General features: G+C 41.5%; 1 long non-coding RNA gene across 3 annotated transcripts; it reads right to left on the bottom strand.

Moving 5' to 3' along the window:
* Positions 1–1,220: 1,220 nt before the first annotated feature.
* On the bottom strand, positions 1,221–5,521 carry LOC127343750 (uncharacterized). 3 transcript variants are annotated; one of them, XR_011755882.1, is made up of 3 exons: positions 5,092–5,520; positions 2,117–3,364; positions 1,221–1,744 (listed from the first exon to the last, which is right to left on the bottom strand). It is a non-coding gene; the product is annotated as an uncharacterized lncRNA (long non-coding RNA). The 3 variants fall into 3 exon arrangements; XR_007877490.2 differs by having other exon boundaries at positions 2,117–5,521; XR_011755883.1 differs by having other exon boundaries at positions 2,279–5,521.
* Positions 5,522–23,581: the final 18,060 nt, after the last annotated feature.

Below are 23,581 nucleotides of genomic sequence, written 5' to 3'. Positions count from 1 at the left end.
CTTTCAAGCGAGTGTGGATGCACCAAGTGTGATGGGCATGCCTTCTTATGTAGCTGCAATGAGAGGATTATAGGCTGGAACATAATCTTAAAACTTTTACCTTGATTATCATTGTAGGGGAACACTTCATAGTATCCTTATTTTGCATCAGAAATTGGTTCCTGCATATTAGCATTGAAAGATTCATAGCAAGGTTCTATCTCTAGTTCATCATTAGTAATGCTCTCCTTATGAGTATCTAGGCGCAAAGCTTCCACATATAAATTGTGATCAGTTTTACCATTACAAGAATCATCACTAAAGAGAGAGGCATCATTATCAAACAAAGTATTTGTAATGTACTGCTCTTTGTCAACCTCATCTTTTTGTTGCTCCTTCTCTTTATCTTATGGTTCTGCAAATGGTTATCTTCGAGCACTACGACTTTACATGGCACCTTACTTTCTACCACAAGTGGATTACCACTAAGACGTTCTTGACAATAATAATGCAATGGTAACAATTCAATCAGTTTCATATGAAGCATACTATTACTACTCTTTCTTAGGATTGATTCTTTTGGGGGTAGATCATTGATGCCTTTATAAACCAAATATTCCATGACTTCATCTCTAGTGTGAGACACAAGGGACTCTTCAAGAATAATGGAACATTGGAAACTAAAGTGCCCAACTACCATGCATTTATCACAAGTTTGATAATATGAATTCCAAAATGATTTTGCACAACCACCTAACATATCATACAAGTTTAACAAATCCATACATGCGGCAGTAGTATGTTCGTTGTGGTGAACATCCTCTTCATCTTGGGGTTCTTTCCATGAGTACTACAAAAAGCCAGTCTCTTGCACGGGTGTCGAGATCCGCTCAGGAGAAATAGACACTGATGCATCATCACTAAAGTTATCACCACAATAGTAATATAATTTACTAGATGGATATGCGAGCTTCGCCTCGCCGCCTATATTTCGTTTTAGCATAGCATGGCCAGCATGGTAGAGGCAACCGTTTTTGTCTACGTACTGCAGGTTCCATGCACATCACATAATTTAGATTAAGGATGACACGCACATCTGGGTGAGAACCACATCACTCCCATTCATTCACTCAATATTTTTGAAACAACACTACATCAAGCTCCAAGCTTTATATGACCAATTCACTCTGGACAAATGCCGACATTTTTTTAACTCTGATCCTCGGTCATACCTCAGCAAGTAGCAGATACAAAAGAAACATGGGTTTGTTGTTCCATATCAAGATACACTGTCGTACTGATAGATTGTCGACCCAACCTCTTCTAAGTCAAAAGAAGAAAAAAAAGACATACAAACTGTACCACTTCCTTCTGGAGCAAAAAGATCGTGTTCCACAAATTAATCTTGGAGCAAAAAGATCGTAATCTTGGAGCCAGCTGTAAGAAGATGATCATCAAGTCTGGGAGGTGACGGACTTCTTTTGGTGCCATAGCCTGGTCAGTAATCTTGGAGCAAAAAGATCGTGTTCCACAAATTAGATCATAGTTTAGGAAAACAAATCCTATAAACCACTTATTATTACTGCTTTGTGCGGTATGATCTTATACAGATAAGCCACAGTAGCAGGCTCCTTTTTTGTAGACTCAAATCACTGCCCTTCTTTTAGCAATCCACTCAACAGAACACTTCACTCCAATAATTCTACTCCTCAAAGCAACATTGCAACAGAGAATAAACTCCGATCTTGTAAGAAAAATAGAACACCTATTTGAAAAGAAAATATATCTGGATTAGCAAGATTAACACATATCTTAGACACCATAGCTATCTGGTAGAGCCAGCACATGTATGGGCTTAATGCCGCATCATTACATCGGCAAAAAATTAGATCATGTATATCTTCAAAGTACAGCTCATAATCAGGGCTACTTAAGTCTCTCTATCTCTGCATCGAGCTACTTAGCATTTTCTCCCCGCAGAGTAACAATCAAGGGTAATGCATATGAAGAGAATATAATGCTGGTGAGTAAAAGGAAGAAATCAGTAAATCACAATATTTTCCTCCCAAGAGCAATGCATGGCATTAGTTAAACATTGACTCATGTAAAATAACACATGTCAGAAACCAAATTGCACCTAGCATCCGTCACCCGCAAGTTCCTTTTCATCACAACCTTATGTCCAGCGCAAATTATAGTCATTTTTTGAAGTATTTTTATGTTCCATCAGAAATAACAAACGAATCAGAGAAGCTTAAATAGTCAATGAATTTTATTTCTGCATGCATGTAGTACATACCACATACTTTTGCCACTTCCCAGACTTGATGATCATCTTCTTACAGCTGGCTACACATCTTTCTGCCCCCACAAACAAATTCATTCTAGAACCTAAGCACCGTGTCAAGGTTCTGCTCCACTTCCAACTTATATCTATGTAAGTACAAAACAAATTGTTTGTTCTGTCAGCCAATTTATATTGAGCACATAGTGAAACATATACGAAAATTTATAGCCTTATCATATAGAAGATGTGTCTCGGTGATGTTATGCAAGGGAGTGAGGCAACATTGAAAGGTTAAATATTTCTAATGTTCAAGATCATGTTGAACTGAGTACTGTTGTTTAATCAAGAAGGAATTAGAAACACCGTGAAACCATCCTCTGCAGCGGCGGCTTGTCGTGCACAAGCACGACCCACTGGCTGCTGGAGATACTCGTGGCGTAGCTTGGCATGCACCGGAACCTAGAAAAACAAAAATAAAGAATGCATCAAACAAATGGTTATATCATAGAAAGCTGAAGTAACCTATGCTGAACATATGAACCTAACCAAGAGGTCTAATCCAATATGTTGGGAAAATGGCGAAAAGGCGATGCATTAACATAAACTGCAGTCACCCAGATCTGAGCTAATGAGTGGACATAAAATAAAATGACGGTGTGTTCATTGTAGCAACAAAAAATAGTGTACATACCTCAGTTTGTGACAGCTCCTACAAGCCACTTCTTGAGCAAACTTCTGGTAGACTGGTAGTAATATGCTGCGAAGCTGTATGAATCAGCGAGCATGGTAGAATTTTTGTTCAGAATACAACTTTATAGTTGGTAATAATATTGCAGATGCTTTACTTTCTTTTAGCTAGCTTAATTATTATTTCTTAAACTGGAACTTCCGTTAATTTGAAGCTGCCGAAGCTTTTCAAAACCTGTCAAACAAATGACTGAAATTGTATTGAAGGTAACCTCTAGTCCATCAGATTGGTGGTTCATTTTGTGTCTTGATCCAGACTGAAGACATATGTAATACTCATCCAACACCAGTTCACTTTGCGCTCCTTAAAGTCAACGACAGCGGCAACTGTTGGCTAATAAGTTCATATTCCTGACATTGAACTTAATAAGTTCCAACAACAATGCTGAATCAGGTGCATCTTGAAGGCTAAGAACAAACATATGTAAGTGCAGATGCTAATTAAAGATCTGGGTCTTATAGATTAGGAGGAGCTAGCTCTACCTACTATCGACGACAAATAGACTCATTCGAATTGATGTCTACAATCTGAAAAACCCTCGGTGCAAGGAAACATCCATTCTCGAGCAAACTCAATGGCCACCACTGGCCCGTCGCTACAGCAACCGAGCCTAGAACCACCGCTGGCTATCAAGCTGAACACACGACCAACCACAAAACCAGGAACACACAAGGCCTCGGCAGTGAAGGTATGACCTGGCTGCTCTGGCGCAAACTGGTGAAGCACGTGGTGGAGCTGGGTCGGTGCAGATGATGCAGCTGGGGCGGGAGGCTGGGCTCGGTGTCGTCGTGGTGAACAGACAGATGCCATGGGATGGCTTAAGTTGGGGCCGAATGTGCGCTAGAGGATTCGGGGGAGGGTTTTGGTTACACAAGGATGGATTTCGGATGGAATACCGGTATCTTTATTGATGAACCTGGCCTTGGCCAGAGGTTGAAGAAGAACAGTACAAGCTCTCCCTCTCTCCTCCTAGCTAGTGATCTCTCTGGTGAACCTCTGAATCGTCCCGCGCAGGGGTGTGCCCCCTCTCCTTATATAGGGGAGAGGGTGGCTTACAAGGGAAGAAACCCTAATGGCATCTTTGACTAGACAAACTAATTTACAAAGCCTCTTTGGCGGCAGGTGACACAGGTATGTCTTTAATCAGGAACGGTGACATCCTCCGGTAGCTTTTACGTCATCTTCTGCTTTGGCCTCAGAGCTTCGATTAAAGCTGATATGCTTCGCTCATCCTTGTCCTCTAGTCCTTGAGGGAATCTTTGACCAGATTGCCGACGTGCTATAGTTTAGCCCGTGCCGGTACTCCGGTACCTTCTTAGCATATTCCGGTATATCCCTTCTGGGATACCGGTATAGTTTCACTTAACCACGAACGTAACTCAGTTATCCGGAATAACCTTTAAATCGGTACCTCGACAGCCTAAACAAGGCTAGTTTGCCATGCCTTTGGCATACCGGGGGCCATCCCCCCAACACGCGGGGAGAGGCGCTGGGATGCGGGAGGGCAAGATCGAGCAGCGGAAAAACGCTTGCAGGTAGGGGAGCTCCGACTGTAGAGAGCGGCGTCTATGGCCAGAAACGCAGGAGGAAGGGACCGCCACAGGGCGGCGCCGGTAAGCGAGCAACGACAGCGCCTGTAGGTGGGAAGCGGCAGCACCAGCGGCCCGATGCATGAGGAATCCTAGCGTGATAAAAAACTTTGCGCCCTGGCCTCCACATGTGAGAGATAGAGGAGAGATGCGGTCGTCGCAGACAGGTCCACACGCCAACTGTCTCGGCATCCTACACATGCCTAGGTGCCAGAGACTTGAGATTGGATGATACCCTCAGTGTCCGTCTTCCTCAACAGGCTTATACTATGATATAATTAGTCAATTACATACAAATAGGCTAGATGTATACAATATACAAATCTTGCAAACAGCTAATATAATGGTACTGCTATTGCTATGTGCTAATCTGCTAGAGTACTGCAGGCGTCTTGGCCGAAATCTGCTAGAGTACTTGCAAATAGGCAGGCATGCAATGCGAAATCTGAGGGGAATAGAAATTAGGGATCAGGAGGAAAAGGGAGCACCTGGCAAGTGTCGTCCTGGTTGTTGATGTCGCCCCATCACGGTCGGCTGCTCCGCTGCTGCTGGCGGAGCGTCCTGGTTGTTGACGGTCGGCTGCTGCGCCACTTCCTGCTGGTCGCCGCTACCACTTTCCTAGGGCTGCCACACTGCAGACTGCGGTGCAAGTGGGTTCGACCGGTTTGTTGCTTTGTGCGAACAATGGAGGAGCATTCCCTAGTTGGGCTTTTGTACAGGCTATGATCTTTGTAGTTGACTATATGTATTTAAAAAAAAATTGCTCAAATTCTTTGGTATTCACCTGATGGATCTCATCACGACCTTCTCTCTCTCACCGTCTCTCAATCGATTTAGCAAGGGACGGCCATACCTCGTGACGGCCGGCAGGCGCGGCGGCGGGCTCGCGGGAGTGGCCTGGCTCTTCCTCCTAATCAACGGTTCCAGGGGGGGGGGGGCGGGAGGGGGCGGGAGGTAGCACCTGCGCGGTTGCGTTTGCACGTCGTCCTCATCTCCAACGGTTCCGGGATGGTCGCTCCTCCTGAAAGAAGAGAGGGGGAGGAAGAAAGAGAGGAGAGGACGCCTGTGTTGTTCTCCGTCACCAGCGCTGTCGGATGCTCCGCCGCCGCCACCGATAAGACTACCCACAATGGGAGTATCATAGCTAGTATCATGCATCACATGCATGCAAAAAGCTGATGTGTCACATTAATAAATGAAGAAAGAGATGGTAGTAATATCATAGGTAGATACTGTATCATAGCACGTAGAACTAGAAAAATTAATGTCAAACCAATCTTGTACATACTTTTGCATTGAGATTCTACAAATCACTAAATATAATTAACTTATGATACTACTACATGATACTATGCATTGTGAAGATAGTATCACACACTAGTATCATATGCATGATACTACTATATGATACTCCCCATTGTGACTAGTCTAAAGAGAGGGAGTGAGAGACGGTAGGAGAGATTTTTTTTTTTTTTTGAGATGACGGTAGGAGAGATTGGCTTGGGAGAGAAACGTCAAAAAGTAAAAAAAAAAAAAAAACAGACCACGCGGAACCGGCCAAGTCCGGAACTGCTGCCACCTACACCTAGGCGAGCCCACACGCGCATGCAAGCACCGGCCCGGAAGCCACCGATTGCAGCAAAATTAATCTGTTTAGATAATATGCCATTTCATTGACCTTATCAAGTACATCATCTTGTATAGTATTTATTTTACGCATGCGAGATAGAAGCTCAAAACAACCGGTGTAAAGTACTCAGTCATGAATATCCCCATGAGCAAAGCATTTATCAGCTCCATTATAATAGGCTAATATGGTATCATCGATGTTCTTGCATTGATAGTTAATATGATCTTTGGATCCGCATAGTTCACGACCAAAATTATATGAGGTACATAATGTAGATGAATAGTTTTTCAACCAACTCACCCATTCTTTTAATACATTTTCCCTCGTCATGAAGTATCCCATAGTTCCAGATTTGGTCTCCTCCATTATGAGCTTCATCTGTTCAAAAACAATCTCGAAAGACATGATTAGTAGAAAATGTTTTTATAGTTTTTGGTTATATAATTTTTTTGTTCTTCTCAAATAAGTAAAAATAGTAAAATAGCAACAAATGGAAATAAACTATGTGCGATTAGGTAGGTAATAACTAAGCCAGCAACGACGCCAATTTGATGGCTAGGTTTCCTGCGATCAACAACATGGTTGTTGCAGTACTTGTAGCAACAAATATTATTTATAAGTCTGTCCCTAAGAAGTTTTGCAAATGGCTATAAACAAAACCCCACAACTACATTGTTAGGCGTAGCCACGTTCACACCCAAATTGTGGTTTGGAAATAGCCTATAATATAAGTTGCTAAAATGGTAAATAATTAATACTTTGAAGTAACTAAGAGCAAAGTAAATAGCAAAAGTAAACTAAGTAAAAGAGCGTGTTTGCAATGTGGTTGAGGGGTTCTCAAGGAGTGTAGGTTCCACCACTAGTATTGCTATTACTTATGATTAGAATGAACTATATCTTTTCTATGTTATGTGTGGGGAGAGCTTCATAATAAGATGCGCCTAGAAAGCCATCGGTCATCGCATCTCTAAATAACCACACCAGCTAGTCTTCTGCAAGCCACATATTGACTATTGTTATTAAGGGTTTTACCCCATGGTTATCAATATGAGCTTAGTGAATCCCTCCTTATACCCCTCATCCATGTGTTAAAGCGTCCTCATCCATGTGTTAAAGCGTCGATACGGTAATGTCACTTTTCGCCTTTCGCTTTATCACACTTCAATGGGTAGTTCCCTCCCGAGATCATAATGCCAGTATTACATGATGCACAACATATAATATCAAGAGAGAGAAATAACACACATTCATAGATCAAAGGTATAAGACATCTTTATTTCACATCATAATATTAATAGGGTTTCTCCATATCTCCCCAAGAACAAATAGACTACTCATACATGAAGGGGATCAACATCATGACAATATTATGGAATGAATATGAAGATGTAGGAATTCGTAGCATAGAAAACAAAAAATTCCTACCGCAAGAATAAATAGCAAGCGAAGATCCAATCTAGTAGATGGTAGCAACGAGTTAAAGATCAACATACCCTCGAATATCGCTAAGCGTTAACGAGATAAATCTCGTGGTTGATGTAGTCGATCACTTGCCGCTTTCAAAAGTGCGTAGAAGATCTTGACGGTGCCACAGTCGGGCAGCACCTCCACCCTCGGTCACACATACGGTGTCGATGAAGATGTCCTCCCCCATTCCAGCGGGCAGCGGATGTAGTAGGTCCTCCTCGGAATCCCGCCAGCACGACGGCTTGGTGACGGTGGTGGTGGAGATCCCCAGCAGAGCTTCGCCGTAAGCAGTGCGGGAGAGAGAGAGAGAGGAGGGAGCAGCAAGGGTTTGGGAGAGAGGGGGCTTGGGGCACCGGCCCGGGAGCCCTTTGGTGGTGCGGCTGCTTTGATGTGTCCTGCCCCCTCCCCTCTCCTCCTCTATATAGAGGTGGAAAACCTAGGGTTCCCCCAAAACCACTTTGGAGTCCAACTCCCAAACTTACCAAAACTGGAAACCTAGAGGGAGAGAGATTTCTCCCTTTCCTTCTTCTTTGGCCGGCCAACATGGTGGAGTCCACCATGGACTCCACCTTCCCACTTGGTGGGTTGGCTAGGGCTGGTGGAGTCCCTCCAGGACTCTACCTGCCATAGTGATTTATTCCGGATGATTCTTGAACCTTCTACAACCTTCCATAAATTCACCGGACCATTCCCAAACTTGGAATGTGACTTCATATATATGAATTTTATCTCCGGAGCAAAACAAACTTAATGACTTGATCATATGCTATGCTTACTATGGGTGTATGTCCATCACATCATTCACCTAATGACATGATCTTGTTATTAATAACATCCAATGTTCATGATCAGGAAACCATGATCATCTATTAATCAACAAGCTAGTTTAACAAGAGGCTTACTAGGGACTTGATACGTCCAAAACGTATCTACTTTCCCGAACACTTTTGCTATTGTTTTGCCTCTAATTTGTGTATTTTGGATACAACTAACGCGGACTAACGCTGTTTTTAGCAGAATTGCCTTGGTGTCTCGTTTTTGTGCAGAAACTCAACTTTCAGGAAAATCCCCGGAGTTTATTCCAATGGGCCTATTTTCATAGAAGAGGGACGGAGCCAGAAGACCAGAAGGAGGGGGCCACGAGGCGCCAACCCCATAAGGCGGCGCAGTGGACCCCTGGGTCGCGCCGCCCTATGGTGGCGACGCCTCGGGCGGCCCTAGGTGCTCCCCTCTGGACTACTTAAGGTCTTCGACCTAAAAACGCACGGGGGTTAGACGAAATCGCCAGAAGCCATCCAGAACACCGCCGCCATCGCGAAACTCCGTCTCGGGACCAGAAACTCCGTTCTGGCACTCCGCCGGGACGGGAAATTGGAGGAGATCATCGCCATCATCACCACCGATGCCTCTCCATCGACCAGCCATGTTTCCCTCATCCATGTGTGAGTAATTCCCCCCGCTGTAGGCTGAAGGGGATGGTAGGGATTGGATGAGATTGGTCATGTAATAGCATAAGATTGTTAGGGCATAGTGCCTAGTGTCCGTAATTGGTACTTTGATGATATTGTTGCAACTTGTTATGCTTAATGCTTGTCACTAGGGCCCGAGTGCCATGATCTCAGATCTGAACATGTTATTGTTTCATGATGATATTCATTGTTTTATGATTTTACCTACAAGTTGTATACACATGTCGCTGTCCGGAACCCGAGGCCCCAAAGTGACAGAAATTGGGACAACCGGAGGGGAAGGCGGTGATGTGAGGATCACATGTGTTCACGGAGTGTTAATGTTTTGCTCCGGTGCTCTATTAAAAGGAGTACCTTAATTTCCAGTAGATTCCCTAGAGGCCCGGCTGCCACCGGCTGGTAGGACAAAAGATGTTGTGCAAGTTTCTCATTGCGAGCACGTACGACTAAATATGGAACACATGCCTATGGATTGTTTAGTACTTGGATACTGTTTTATTACTATCTGCAAATGCCCTACTTTGATTGTTACATGAGTTTCTCTCATCCATGCAACGCCCGTTCATCCATCCATGTGCCTACAGTATTTTAATCCCGCTGTTTACTATAATCACTACTGCTGTCTTTGTTACACTGTTGCTGATATTTCACTACTGCTACTGCTATAAAACTGTTACTACTGATAAACTCTTGCGAGCAAGTCTATTTTCAGGTGCAGCTGAATTGACAACTCCGCTGTTAAGGCTTACAAATATTCTTTGGCTCCCCTTGTGTCGAATCAATAAATTGGGTTTTACTTCCCGCGAAGACTGTTGCGATCCCCTATACTTGTGGGTCATCAAGACTATTTTCTGGCGCCGTTGCCGGGGAGCATAGCTTTATTCGGAAGTTCACTTGGATTGATATTGTTCGCCGCAAATTATCCATCATGGGTAAACCTCGCGATCCTAAAGTCGCCATATTACCATCCACTACATGAAAAAGTACAACTCTGAGTACCTCTGCTGCTCTTGATTCACCATCTGTGATAAGTCAACTTGTTTCACCACCACAAGCTTCACATGCTGGTACTTCTGCTGAATCTGAAAATTCTTATAATTTTGATGATGCTTCTGCTGTGCTTGATGATAGTGGTTCGTTAGGATCTTTTCTAGATGCTACAATTGCTAGGTCTAGACAAATTGAAAATACTGAAACTCCTAATGAAAATATTGTTACACCTATTAATTCACCTGAGTCTGAATACTCTAGTGATGCTCTTGATGAAGATTATGTGGAACTTGATGATGATTTTATTGTTAAATGCAATGCTACTACTGATGCAAGTAAAATTAAAAAGCTTTTTGCACAACATACTGTTAGATATAAGTTGTCTCCTGGTCCTAAATTTGCCACATCTCCTATAAACATTAAGGATAAGTATTATGATTTTTCTCTTGATCTATCTCATATAGCTATTGTTGAGAAAACACCCTTTTGTGGTACTGAAAAAGAAAGTGCTGTAGAACACATGAATGAACTTTCTACTTTGAGTAGCTTGTTTTTTGATGATATCAAGAAGCGTACTTATTTTGTTGCTAAATTTTTTGCTTTCTCATTAAAGGATGATGCTAAAACTTGGTATAATAGTTTGCCTCCTGATTCTATTGATAGTCCAAGTGGTTTGCTTGATGTTTTCTTTCGAAAATACTTTCCTGCTAGTGCTCAACATATTGCTTTGCAGAAAATTTATAGTTTTGACCAGGAAGATGGAGAGAAATTGCCTGAAGCTTGGGCAAGATTTTGCTCTCTAATCAGAGCTCGACCTGGACATGATCTGGAAAAGCATGATTTACTTGATATATTTTATAGTGGACTAACCATTGAGTCTAGGGCATATTTGGATAGTTGTGCTGGTTGTGTTTTCAGGAAAAGAACTCCATACGAAGCTGAAGAATTATTGGCTAAAATAGGCCGAAATCATGGTGATTGGACTACACCTGAACCAACCCCGACGCCGATATTGAAGAAGAGGGGTTTGATTAAATTAAATGATGAAGATATGAGGGAAGCCAAGAAATCTCTTAAGGAGAAAGGTATTAAATCTGAAGATGTAAAGAATTTACCTCCCATAGAAGATTTATGCAAGATAATTCCCCCTTCATCCATGATTGAGGTAAACTCTCTTCAACGCTTTACTAGGGAAGATATTCCGTATTCAAAACCTCCTGCTCAATGCTTAGATGAGTTTGATAATTATATTGTTAAGCAAGAAAATTTTAATATGAGAGTAGAGAATCATTTAATGGAAAATTCTCAAGCTATTAGTAATTTGCATGATATTGTGGAGAAAACCTCCAATGATGTTAAGATGCTTTTTAAACATTTTCATATGATTCAAACTCAAATTGATCAACTCACTAAAGTGCAAAATGATTTATTAAAAAATAGTTCTAAAGAAAAACATGCTTATGAAGTAACAACTAGAGGCGGTGTTTCTACTCAGGATCCTCTATATCCTGAGGGGCATCCCAAAAGAGTTGAACAAGATTCTCAACGAGCTGAAACTAGTGCTCCTTCTAAGAAAAAGAAAAAGAAACATAAAAATGTTGTAGAATCCTCTGAGCATGTTAATGATCCTAATAGTATTTCTATTTCTGATGCTGAAACTGAAAGTGGTAATGAACATGATAAAGATAATGATAAGAATGATGTTTCTGATAAAGAAGAGGTTGAAGATGAACCTGAAAAGCATGCTAAAAATAAAAAGTATACTAAAGAAGATTTTATTGCTAAGAAACATGGTAATGAAAGAGACCTTGGGTTCAAAAGCAAATGCCTTTTCCTGCGAAGAAACTAAAATCAAAGGAAGAAGAACACTATAATAAATTTTGTGATTAGATGAAACCTTTATTCTTGCAAATCCCTTTGACTGATGCTATTAAATTGCCTCCTTATTCAAAGTATATGAAAGATATTGTCTCTAACAAAAGAAAAATTCCTAATGAGGAGATTTCCACTATGCTTGCTAATTACTCTTTCAATGGCAAAGTTCCAAAGAAGCTGGGCGACCCAGGTATACCGACTATTCCTTGTTCTATTAAGAATAATTATGTTAAAACTGCTCTATGTGATTTGGGAGCAGGTGTTAGTGTTATGCCTTTTTCTCTTTACAAGAGACTTTATTTAAATAAGTTGATACCAACTGATATATCTTTGCAAATGGCTGATAAATCCACTGCTATTCATGTTGGTATATGTGAGGATGTTCCTGTTCAAGTTACTAATAACTGCTTGATATTAACTGATTTTGTTGTGTTGGAAATGCATGAAGATGATAGTATGTCAATTATTCTTGGGAGACCTTTTCTTAACACCGCAGGGGCTGTTATTGATTGCAATAAAGGAAAGGTTACTTTCAATGTTGATGACAAAGAACATACCGTTTATTTTCCCAAGAGGATTGATAAAGTATGTGGAGTTAATACAATTTCTAATGTGAGAACTATCAAAGTGGGAGTTATTGATTGTCCTATATATGAGCCTAAATAAGGATATCAAAATATTATGATTGGATCCAGATCAATTCAATTCAAGGTAACGTGATTGATTTGAGGTTTATTTCATCTCATGCTATGTAAAATTTATTTGGTGGCAAGACTTGATCAACCTTGTCAACAAATACATTTTATATGCATAGAGTAACTAAACAACATTTCTTTCTCCCTCCACTTGTTCTATTTGCTGTAGCACTATTTGTTTTGCAAAGTTCTTTAGTTATTTAGAGATTTGAAAATCTTTTTCTGCCCAGTAATAATAATTTTAACACCCAGAAATGTGCATTTTTCAAAGTTTTCAAAAATTCACAAAAATTATATCGTTGGTCTTATTTTTCGAAGAGCCATCTGGGAGCACCTGGGGATGACCAGTGGGGCACCCCAGGGCTGCACCCCACCAGCCGGCGCGGCCAAGGAGGGGGGGCGCCACCCTGTGGTGTGGGCCCCTCCTTGCCCCACTTATTCATCACTTCCTCCCATTCCACTCTCTCTCCCGAAAAAACTCGTACCAACTTTCTCTCACTCGCGTTTTTTTCTCAAGAGCTCAGGATTTCTCGATCTCTTTGCTCAGCCCAGATTTCTGTCTGAAATTTGGCACATTTGCTCTCCGGTATGTGACTCCTCCGATTATCCAATTAGAATTTTGTTTGGTTGAGTATATCTTGAATATTTTGTTGCTGTAGGTAACATGTTTAGTGAGCTTGCATGCTTGTTCTAAGTTGTAAAAACTAGTTTTGATGCATGCTTAGTACTCTACCAAGTTCCTATAGAAGTATCCCTCAATTATATGTCTCCAAATCAACTTTTATAATGTTTGTTGGAAAAATTCAGAAAATGGAGTGGAATAGGCACCAACTAAACCAACAAGAATTGGAGGTGCAAGAAGTTATGAGAGTTCACCGCGAAGAGGGAGTATACCCCTCTTACTACCCATGCACAAATTTTATGAGGAGTGCAGGAATCTTGCGAGATGTTCAAAATCTGATTTCCAATGCAGGGTTGGAAAGTTTTGTTGTTGGTGAACCTTACCAATATGTAAAACTGACCATGTCAGTGGTGCAGGATTTTGAATTCAATCGGTCTCAATCTAACCCCATGGTTCGATACAAAATTTATAATAAAACTGTCAACTTGCCTTTTGATGATTTTTGTACAGAAATTAGAGTGCCACAATGGGGATCATGCGAGAAGGTTAGGGGACTGCCGCAGGAGCTCTTGAATCTGTACAAGATGATCTGTCAAGGGAGAAGCTTCTCAGATGAGAGCGGTAAAATTAGTAGTATTCAACTCCCAGCTATTCGTTACTTTGCTTATTTCATCACCAAGTGCGTTCTTGCTAGAAACAATGGAAATAAGTTATCTATCCAGGATTTGGCTTTCCTAGCTGCAGCATTGCAAAGTGATAGGACTTATAATTTGGGTGCTTTGATAGCCTATAGACTTGCTACTAACCGTGAGAAGGGAGGAATTTGTGGAGGTCTCATTGCCTCTCGTTTATTAGCTATGCATGGTGTAGAACCTCACCATCTTGATATTCAGCTCTCCATAGAGAAACTTGACATTATTTCCATGATTAAACATGATTTTGTTTCTGATTTGTCTAATTTGAGTAACCTGTCTTACAAGATAATATTTTACAAGAAAAATTGGAGAACAACTAAGAAAACTGAAAAGCTAGTAGGATTGCCTGCACCTGCTTTGTTTAACCTTGATTCCAGGCAAAATTGGTCGGTCACGGAAGATGAACTGAATGCATACATAGAGGAGGATGGCCATCATGCAGAGGACGGCACGGAGGAAGCCGAGGAACACCTTGACTCGTCATCCGATGCAGCAAGCTCTTCACATCAACATTTTGGGCATGCGTAGCCTTCACCCTTTTCTTCTGCACCGGGACCTTATTATGACCACGCCATGTATGATCCACCGGCGTGGAACCCTGACCCTCGCTGGGGTTGATCTCCACTTAGGCCAAAAGCCTAAACTTGGGGGGAGGTATACCGGCATCACTCATTCATTGCATATTATAGTTGCTGGATACTTGTACATACTTTTTTAGCTTCTTTAAGTGGTTTTCTAATAAGAGGGAGATGATATTTGGGGAAGTGCTGCCTGAAAACAGATTCTGGACTGATACCAAAAACATTCTCAAAAATAGCCAGAACGTTATTTTGCGAAGCCAATTTTTGTGCATGTTCCCCAGGTTATTATCCAACTTTCATTAGTTGAACACTTTTCGAGCTGAGCAGCGGAAGAATTTTTTAAAAATCGATTACTATACTGCTGTCAAGTTTGACGAATTTCTGCTGGTTTGTGTTTATGCGACTCCTTTAGTTTTCATTTTCTTGTTTTTGCTTTGTTTCTTTCCTAAAACAAAAAAAGACCAAAAATATTTTTGTTGTTTCTATTTACCATTTATTTATTTTGGTTTCTTGCTTTTATTTTGCTTTAGTTGCTATCGTTGGTTTGCTATAAGAAAATCCAAAAAGATTTTGCTTTGTTTGCTTGTTTCCTTTTGTTCTTGTTTCCAATTCGAGAACACCCAAAATATTTGTTTTTCTTCTTTGGTTTTGTAAAGTTTATTATGGAGTTCAGCGGTCTTCGGTGGCTGGAGCTTGGTTTTCGTTCCATATTATTCAAGCTACACAAGTGAAAGGCAATAATGACGATCTACGACAACTCGACTGTGGTGAGAGGCTGGTATGAACTCTATTTGTTTTCATTTTTGTACATATACTCATCCATGTGAGCATTCTTAGTTGGTTCATGTGAGGTATATGTCATTTAAGAAAGTCTAGTAGTTCATGATCTCTCATGTTTAGCTCCAGTTTATTAATATGAGTAGCATGTCATAGATATTTGCTTGCATTGTTTTATTCATAAATAGGTATGACATTGTGGTATCCTCCTCTGAATAGTTCACTTGAATCGACTTGGCACATGCTCACGCATGCATATGACTGAACAAAAGTCAATTGAGCCTCGATTATTTACTTTACTTCAGAGTTCTTGTATCACTTTTATGCCTCCGTTAATTTATTTTGTCGCAAGCATGATTATGACGGTTACTGCTCTCTTGATTGTCGCTTCCCAGTCTATTGCTAGCCTTCACTTGTACTGAGCGGGAACGCTACTCGTGCTTCCAAACCCCTGAAAAACAAGTTATTCCAGAGTGTCCACCATAAATACCTATGCATGGCATTGATACGTCTCCAACGTATCTATAATTTCTTATGTTCCATGCTAGTTTTATGACAATACCTACATGTTTTATTCATACTTTATATCGTTTTGATTCATTTTCCAGCACTAACCTATTAACGAGATGCCGAAGTGCCAGTTCCTATTTTCTGCTGTTTTTGGTTTCAGAAATCTTACACAGGAAATATTCTCGGAATTGGACGAAACAAAGGCCCACGATCTTATATTTCTCAGAAGGTTTCAGAGCACCGAAGAGGGACCAGAGGGGAGCCAAGGGGGCCCCACCCCACATGGCGGTGCAGCCAAGGGGGGGGGTGGGCGCGCCCCCCTATGGTGTGGGTCCCCCAGGACCCCTCCGAGGCTGCCCTTCCGCCTATAAAGTCTCTCCGTCGCGAAAACCCTAAAAAGATAAGCCACAATACGAGAAAAGTTACGCAGCCACCGCCATCGCGAAGCCAAGATTCGGGGGACAGAAGTCTCTGTTCCGGCACGCCGCCAGGACGGGGAAGTGCCCCCGGAAGGCATCTCCATCGACACCACCGCCATCTTCATCGCCGCTGCTGTCTCCTATGATGAGGAGGGAGTAGTCCTCCCCCGAGGCTGAGGGCTCTACCGGTAGCTATGTGGTTCATCTCTCTCTCCCATGTGATCTTTATGTGATCATGAGCTTTGTATCACTATTAATCTATGTGCTACTCTAGTGATGTTACTGAAGTACTCTATTCCTCCTCCATGATGTAATGTTGACAGTGTGTGCATCATGTAGTATTTGGTGTAGGTTATGATTGTAATCTCTTGTAGATTATGAAGTTAACTATTACTATGATAGTATTGATGCGATCTATTCCCCCTTTCATAGCTATTGTTGACAGTGTGTATGCTATGTTAGTACTCGGTCTAAATTGCAATGGTCTATTATGCACTCTAGAGGTTACTTAAATATGAACTCCGGATGCTGTGGAGCTTGTTTACTCCGGCTTGAGGTGTGCTTTTGTAGCCCTACACAATGAATGGTGTTTGTTATCCAACAAGAGAGTGTAGAAAGTAGCATTTATTTATTCAGTTATGTGATCAATGTTGAGAGTGTCTACTAGTGAAAGTATGATCCCTAGGCCTTGTTTCTAAGCATTGAAACACCGTTTCCAACAAGTTCTATTACATGTTCGCTTGCAGCCATATTTATTTCAGATTGTTATTACTACTTATAATCATCCATACTACTTGCATTTTACTATCTCTTCACCGAGCTAGTGTGCCTATACATCTGACAAGTGTATTAGGTGTGTTGGGGACACAAGAGACTTCTTGTATCGTAATTGCAGGGTTGCTTGAGAGGGATATATTTGACCTCTACCTCCCTGAGTTCAATAAACCTTGGGTGATTCACTTAAGGGAAACTTGCTGCTGTTCTACAAACCTCTGCTCTTGGAGGCCTGATGACCCACAAGTATAGGGGATCGCAACAGTCTTCGCGGGAAGTAAAACCCAATTTATTGATTCGACACAACAGGAGACAAAGAATACTTGAAAGCCTTAACAGCGGAGTTGTCAATTCAGCTGCACCTGGAAACCGACTTGCTCGCAAGAGTTTATCAGTAGTAACAGTTTTATAGCAGTAGCAGTAGTGAAATATCAACAGTAGTGTAACAAAGACAGCAGTAGTGATTATAGTAAACAGCAGGATTAAAATACTGTAGGCACATGGATGGATGAACGGGCGTTTCATGGATGAGAGAAACTCATGTAACAATCAAAGCAGGGCATTGCAGATAGTAATAAAATGGTATCCAAGTACTAAACAATCCATAGGCATGTGTTCCATATTTAGTCGTACGTGCTCGCAATGAGAAACTTGCACAACATCGTTTGTCCTACCAGCCGGTGGCAGCCGGGCCTCTAGGGAATCTACTGGAAATTAAGGTACTCCTTTTAATAGAGCACCGGAGCAAAGCATTAACACTCCGTGAACACATGTGATCCTCACATCACTGCCTTCCCCTCCGGTTGTCCCAATTTCTGTCACTTTGGGGCCTCGGGTTCCGGACAGCGACATGTGTATACAACTTGCAGGTAAGATCATAAAACAATGCATATCATCATTAAACAATAACATGTTCAGATCTGAGATCATGGCACTCAGGCCCTAGTGACAAGCATTAAGCATAACAAGTTGCAACAATATCATCAAAGTACCAATTACGGACACTAGGCACTATGCCCTAACAATCTTATGCTATTACATGACCAATCTCATCCAATCCCTACCATCCCCTTCAGCCTACAGCGGGGGAATTACTCACACATGGATGGGGGAAACATGGCTGGTCGATGGAGAGGCGTCGGTGGTGATGATGGCGATGATCTCCTCCAATTCCCCGTCCCGGCGGAGTGCCAGAACGGAGTTTCTGGTCCCGAGACGGATTTTCGCGATGGTGGCGGCGTTCTGGATGGTTTCTGGCGACTTCGACTTTCCGTCTCGCGTTTTTAGATCAAAACCCTTAAGTAGTCCAGAGGAGGGCGTCAGAGGCCAGCCGAGGGGGCACACAGTAGGGCGGCGCGCCCCCCTCCTGGGCCGCGCCGGCCTAGTGTGTGGGGGCCTCGGGCCTCCACCAGGCTTGCCCTTCTGGCTCCGTAATTCTTTCGGAAAAATAAGACCTTCGACATAAATTCCGGGGATTTTCCTAAAAGTTGAATTTCTGCACAAAAACGAGACACCAGAGCAATTCTGCTGAAAACAGCGTTAGTCCGTGTTAGTTGTATCCAAAATACACAAATTAGAGGCAAAACAATAGCAAAAAGTGTTCGGGAAAGTAGATACGTTTTGGACGTATCGACTCCCCCCAAGCTTAGCTTATTGCTTATCCTCAAGCAATTCAGTTAACAACTGAGTGCGATAAAAGAACTTTCACGAACACATTTGTTCATATGATGTAAATATTCTCATGATATGGACAAGTACTTAGGAAATTCATAATAAGATACATGCAAATAAGATCATCCAATAGCTCTTTCAATCATGGAAAGGTACCAACAAATTAATAATAAACATCATGAATCATGTCTATCAGCAGGATTGCAATGTTCATAAAAGGATATGATAAAGTGGTATGTCGCTTGCCCGTATTTGAATAGCAAAACATAAATGCTCAGGCACCTCTGAAGTTCATGGAAAGACTAGAAGCAGAGATTGTCAAAGATAAAAGCATCAAAGTTATACCACAATTAATCACATTTTGGGACAAGCATATTATACTAAGAATGACAGCTGTGCTCTCAAGAAAGTGCTCAAAGAAAGGATGGTGACTCAACATAAAAGTAAAAGATGGACCCTTCGCAGAGGGAAGCATGGATTAACATGCGCTAGAGCTTTTCATTTTTAAAACAGGAGTAAAATTATTTTGAGAGGTGTTTGTTGTTGTCAACGAATGGTAATGGGTACTCCAACTACCTCATCAACCAGACTTTCAAGAGCGGCTCCCATGAAGGACGTTATTTCTACCAGCAAAGTAAATCATCCCTCTTCTCTTTTGTTTACACACGTACTTTAGTTTTTATTTATGGGTGACACTCCCCCCAACCTTTGCTTACACAAGCCATGGCTAACCGAATCCTCGGGTGCCTTCCAATCAATCTCATACCATGGAGGAGTGTCTATTTGCAAAATTAAGTTGCTTACTGATGAATCAGGGCAAAACATGTGAAGAGAATTATCGATGAAAGTTAATTAATTGGGGCTGGGAACCCCGTTGCCAGCTCTTTTTGCAAAATTATTGGATAAGCGGATGTGCCACTAGTCCATTATGAAAGTCTGTCAAAACTAAACGACAAGGTTGAAAGATAAACACCACATACTTCCTCATGAGCTATAAAACATCGACACAAATTGAGAAGCATTTTGAAGGTTTAAAGGTAGCGCATGAGAATTTACTTGCAATGGTTTGAAATGCCATGCATAGGTATTTATGGTGGACACTTTGGAATAACTTGGTTTTCAGGGATTTGGAAGCATGAGCAGCGTTCCCGCTCAGTACAAGTGAAGGCTAGCAATAGACTGGGAAGCGACAATCAAGAGACCTGTAACTGTCATAATCATGCTTGCGACAAAATAAATTAACATGGGCATAAAAGTGATACAAGAACTCTGAAGCAAATTAAATCATCAAGGCTTAGTTGACTTTTGTTCAGTCATATGCATGCGTGAGCATGTGCCAAGTCGATTCGAATGAATTATTCAGAGGAGGATACCACAATGTCATACCTATTTATGAATAAAACAATGCAAGCAAATATCTATGACATGCTACTCATACTAATAAATTGGAGCTAAACATGAGAGATCATGAACTACTAGACTTTCTTAAATGACATATACCCCACATGAACCAACTAAAAATGCTCACATGGATGAGTATATGTACAAAAATGAAAACAAATAGAGTTCATACTAGCCTCTCACCACAGTCGAATTGTCGTAGATCGTCATTATTGCCTTTCACTTGTGTAGCTTGAATAATATGGAATGAAAACCACGATCTAGCCACCGAAGACCATTGAACTCATAATGAACTTTACAAAATCAAAGAAGAACAACAAATATTTTGGTGTTTTCGAATTGGAAACAAGAACAAAAGGAAACAAGCAAACAAAGCAAAATCTTTTTGGATTTTTTTATAGCAAACCAACAATAGCAAATAAAGCAAAATAAAAGCAAGAAACCAAAATAAACAAATGATGAGGAGAAACAACAGAAATATGTTTGGTCTTTTTGTGTTTTAGGAAAGGAACAAAGCAAAAACAAGAAAATGAAAACTAAAAGAGTCACATAAACACAAAGCAGCAGAAATTCGTCAAACTTGACAGCAGTACAGTAATCGATTTTAAAAAATAAAATCCGCTGCCCAGCTCGAAAAGTGTTCAACTAATAAAAGTTAGATAACAATCTGTGGAACATGCACAAATATTGGCTTCGCAAAATAATGTTCTGGCTGTTTTTGAGAATTTTTTTGGTAACAGTCCAGAATCTGTTTTTCAGACAGCACTTCCCCAAATATCATCTCCCTCTTATTAGAAAACCACTTTAAGAAGCTAAACGAGTATGTACAAGTATCCAGCACTATAATATGCAAAGAATGATTGATGCTAGTATACCTCCCTCCAAGCTTAGGCTTTTGACTCTTCTTGATCACATTATATCACCCTTCTCTCTTGACCCTTGAAAACTTCTGCCACACCAAACTTCTCATAAACTTCATTAGAGGGGTTAGTACTTAAAAACTTTAATCCACTTTAGTCCTGTAGTGACACATTGGAATAACTCAATAAAACATTAGCTACAGCCCTCCACGTCTAGAAAGCCTTGCTTAAAGTTCACAAGAGACAATGCAAAAAAAAACAGAGACAGAATCTGCCAAAACAGAATAGCCAGTAAAGACGAATTTTTAAGAGGTACTTCCGTTGCTCAAATCAGAGTACTCAAAACTAATGAAAGTTGCGTACATATCTGTGGACCACTCACGTAAATTGGCAGATTTTTCTGAGTTGCCTACAAAGAGACCTACTCAAATTCGTGACAGAAATCTGTTTCTGCGCAGAAATCCAAATCTAGTATCAACCTTCTATTAGAGACTTCACTTGGCACAATAATGCAATAAAGTAAAGATACAAAGGTATTGCTACAGCGAGTAAAACAAGTGGAGGAAGACAGAGATGTTGTTTAGTTCCTCTATGCATATAAAAAGTATTTGTTAACAAGGTTGATCAAGTCTTGCCACCAAATAAATTTTACATAGCATAAGAAGAAATAAACCTCAAATCAATCATGTTACCTTGAATTGTATTGATATGGATCCAATCATAAGATTTTTATATCCTTCTTTAGGCTCATATATAGGACAATCAATAGTTCCAACTTTGATAGTTCTCATATTAGAAATGGTATTTGATATGTCTCAAACGTATCTATAATTTCTTATGTTCCATGCTACTTTTATGATGATACTCACATGTTTTATACACTTTATATGTCATTATTATGCATTTTCCGGCACTAACCTATTAACGAGATGCCGAAGAGCCAGTTGCTGTTTTCTGCTGTTTTTGGTTTCAGAAATCCTAGTAAGGAAATATTCTCGGAATTGGACGAAATCAACGCCCAGGGGCCTATTTTCACACGAAGCTTTCAGAAGACCTAGGGGGAGACGAAGTGGGGCCACGGGGCGCCGCCACACTAGGGCGGCGCGGCCCAGGGGGGGCCCGCGCGGCCCTGGCGTGTGGGGCCCCCGTGACTCCTCCGACTCTGCCCTTTCGCCTACTTAAAGCCTCCGTCGCGAAACCCCCAGTACCGAGAGCCACGATACGGAAAACCTTACTGAGGCGCCGTCGCCGCCAATCCCATCTCGGGGGATTCAGGAGATCACCTCCGGCACCCTGCCGGAGAGGGGATTCATCTCCCGGAGGACTCTACACCGCCATGGTCGCCTCCGGATTGATGAGTGAGTAGTTCACCCCTGGACTATGGGTCCATAGCAGTAGCTAGATGGTTGTCTTCTCCTCATGTGCTTCATTGTCGGATCTTGTGAGCTACCTAACATGATCAAGATCATCTATCTGTAATGCTATATGTTGTGTTTGTTGGGATCCGATGGATAGAGAATACTATGTTATGTTGATTATCAATCTATTACCTATGTGTTGTTTATGATCTTGCATGCTCTCCGTTGTTAGTAGAGGCTCTGGCCAAGTTTTTGCTAGTAACTCCAAGAGGGAGTATTTATGCTCGATAGTGGGTTCATGCCTCCATTAAATCTGGGACAGTGACAGAAAGTTCTAAGGTTGTGGATGTGCTGTTGCCACTAGGGATAAAACATTGATGCTATGTCCGAGGGTGTAGTTATTGATTACATTACGCACCATACTTAATGCAATTGTCTGTTGCTTGCAACTTAATACCGGAAGGGGTTCGGATGATAACCTGAAAGTGAACTTTTTAGGCATAGATGCATGCTGGATAGCGGTCTATGTACTTTGTCGTAATGCCCAATTGAATCTCACAATACTCATCATGTCATGTATGTGCATTGTCATGCCCTCTCTATTTGTCAATTGCCCAACTGTAATTTGTTCACCCAACATGCTATTTATCTTATGGGAGAGACACCTCTAGTGAACCGTGGACCCCGGTCCATTCTTTTACATCGAATACAATCTACTGCAATACTTCTTCTACTGTTTTCTGCAAACAATCATCATCCACACTATACATCTAATCCTTTGTAACAGCAAGCCGGTGAGATTGACAACCTCACTGTTTCGTTGGGGCAAAGTACTTTGGTTGTGTTGTGCAGGTTCCACGTTGGCGCCGGAATCCCTGGCGTTGCGCCGCACTACATCTCGCCGCCATCAACCTTCAACGTGCTTCTTGACTCCTACTGGTTCGATAAACCTTGGTTTCTTACTGAGGGAAAACTTGCTGCTATACACATCATACCTTCCTCTTGGGGTTCCCAACGTCACAAGGAAGCTACTACGCCCACGTCAACTGTGCGCAAGCAGCTCTTTTTCTGGCGCCGTTGCCGGGGAGATCAAGACACGCTGCAAGGGGAGTCTTCACAATCCAATCTCTTTACTTTGTTTTTGTCTTGCTTTATTTTATTTACAACTTTGTTTGCTGCACTAA

This window comes from Lolium perenne, chromosome 3, assembly GCF_019359855.2.
Source record: "Lolium perenne isolate Kyuss_39 chromosome 3, Kyuss_2.0, whole genome shotgun sequence".
NCBI lineage: Eukaryota > Viridiplantae > Streptophyta > Magnoliopsida > Poales > Poaceae > Lolium > Lolium perenne.
This window is presented reverse-complemented; position numbering and strand designations above follow the sequence as displayed.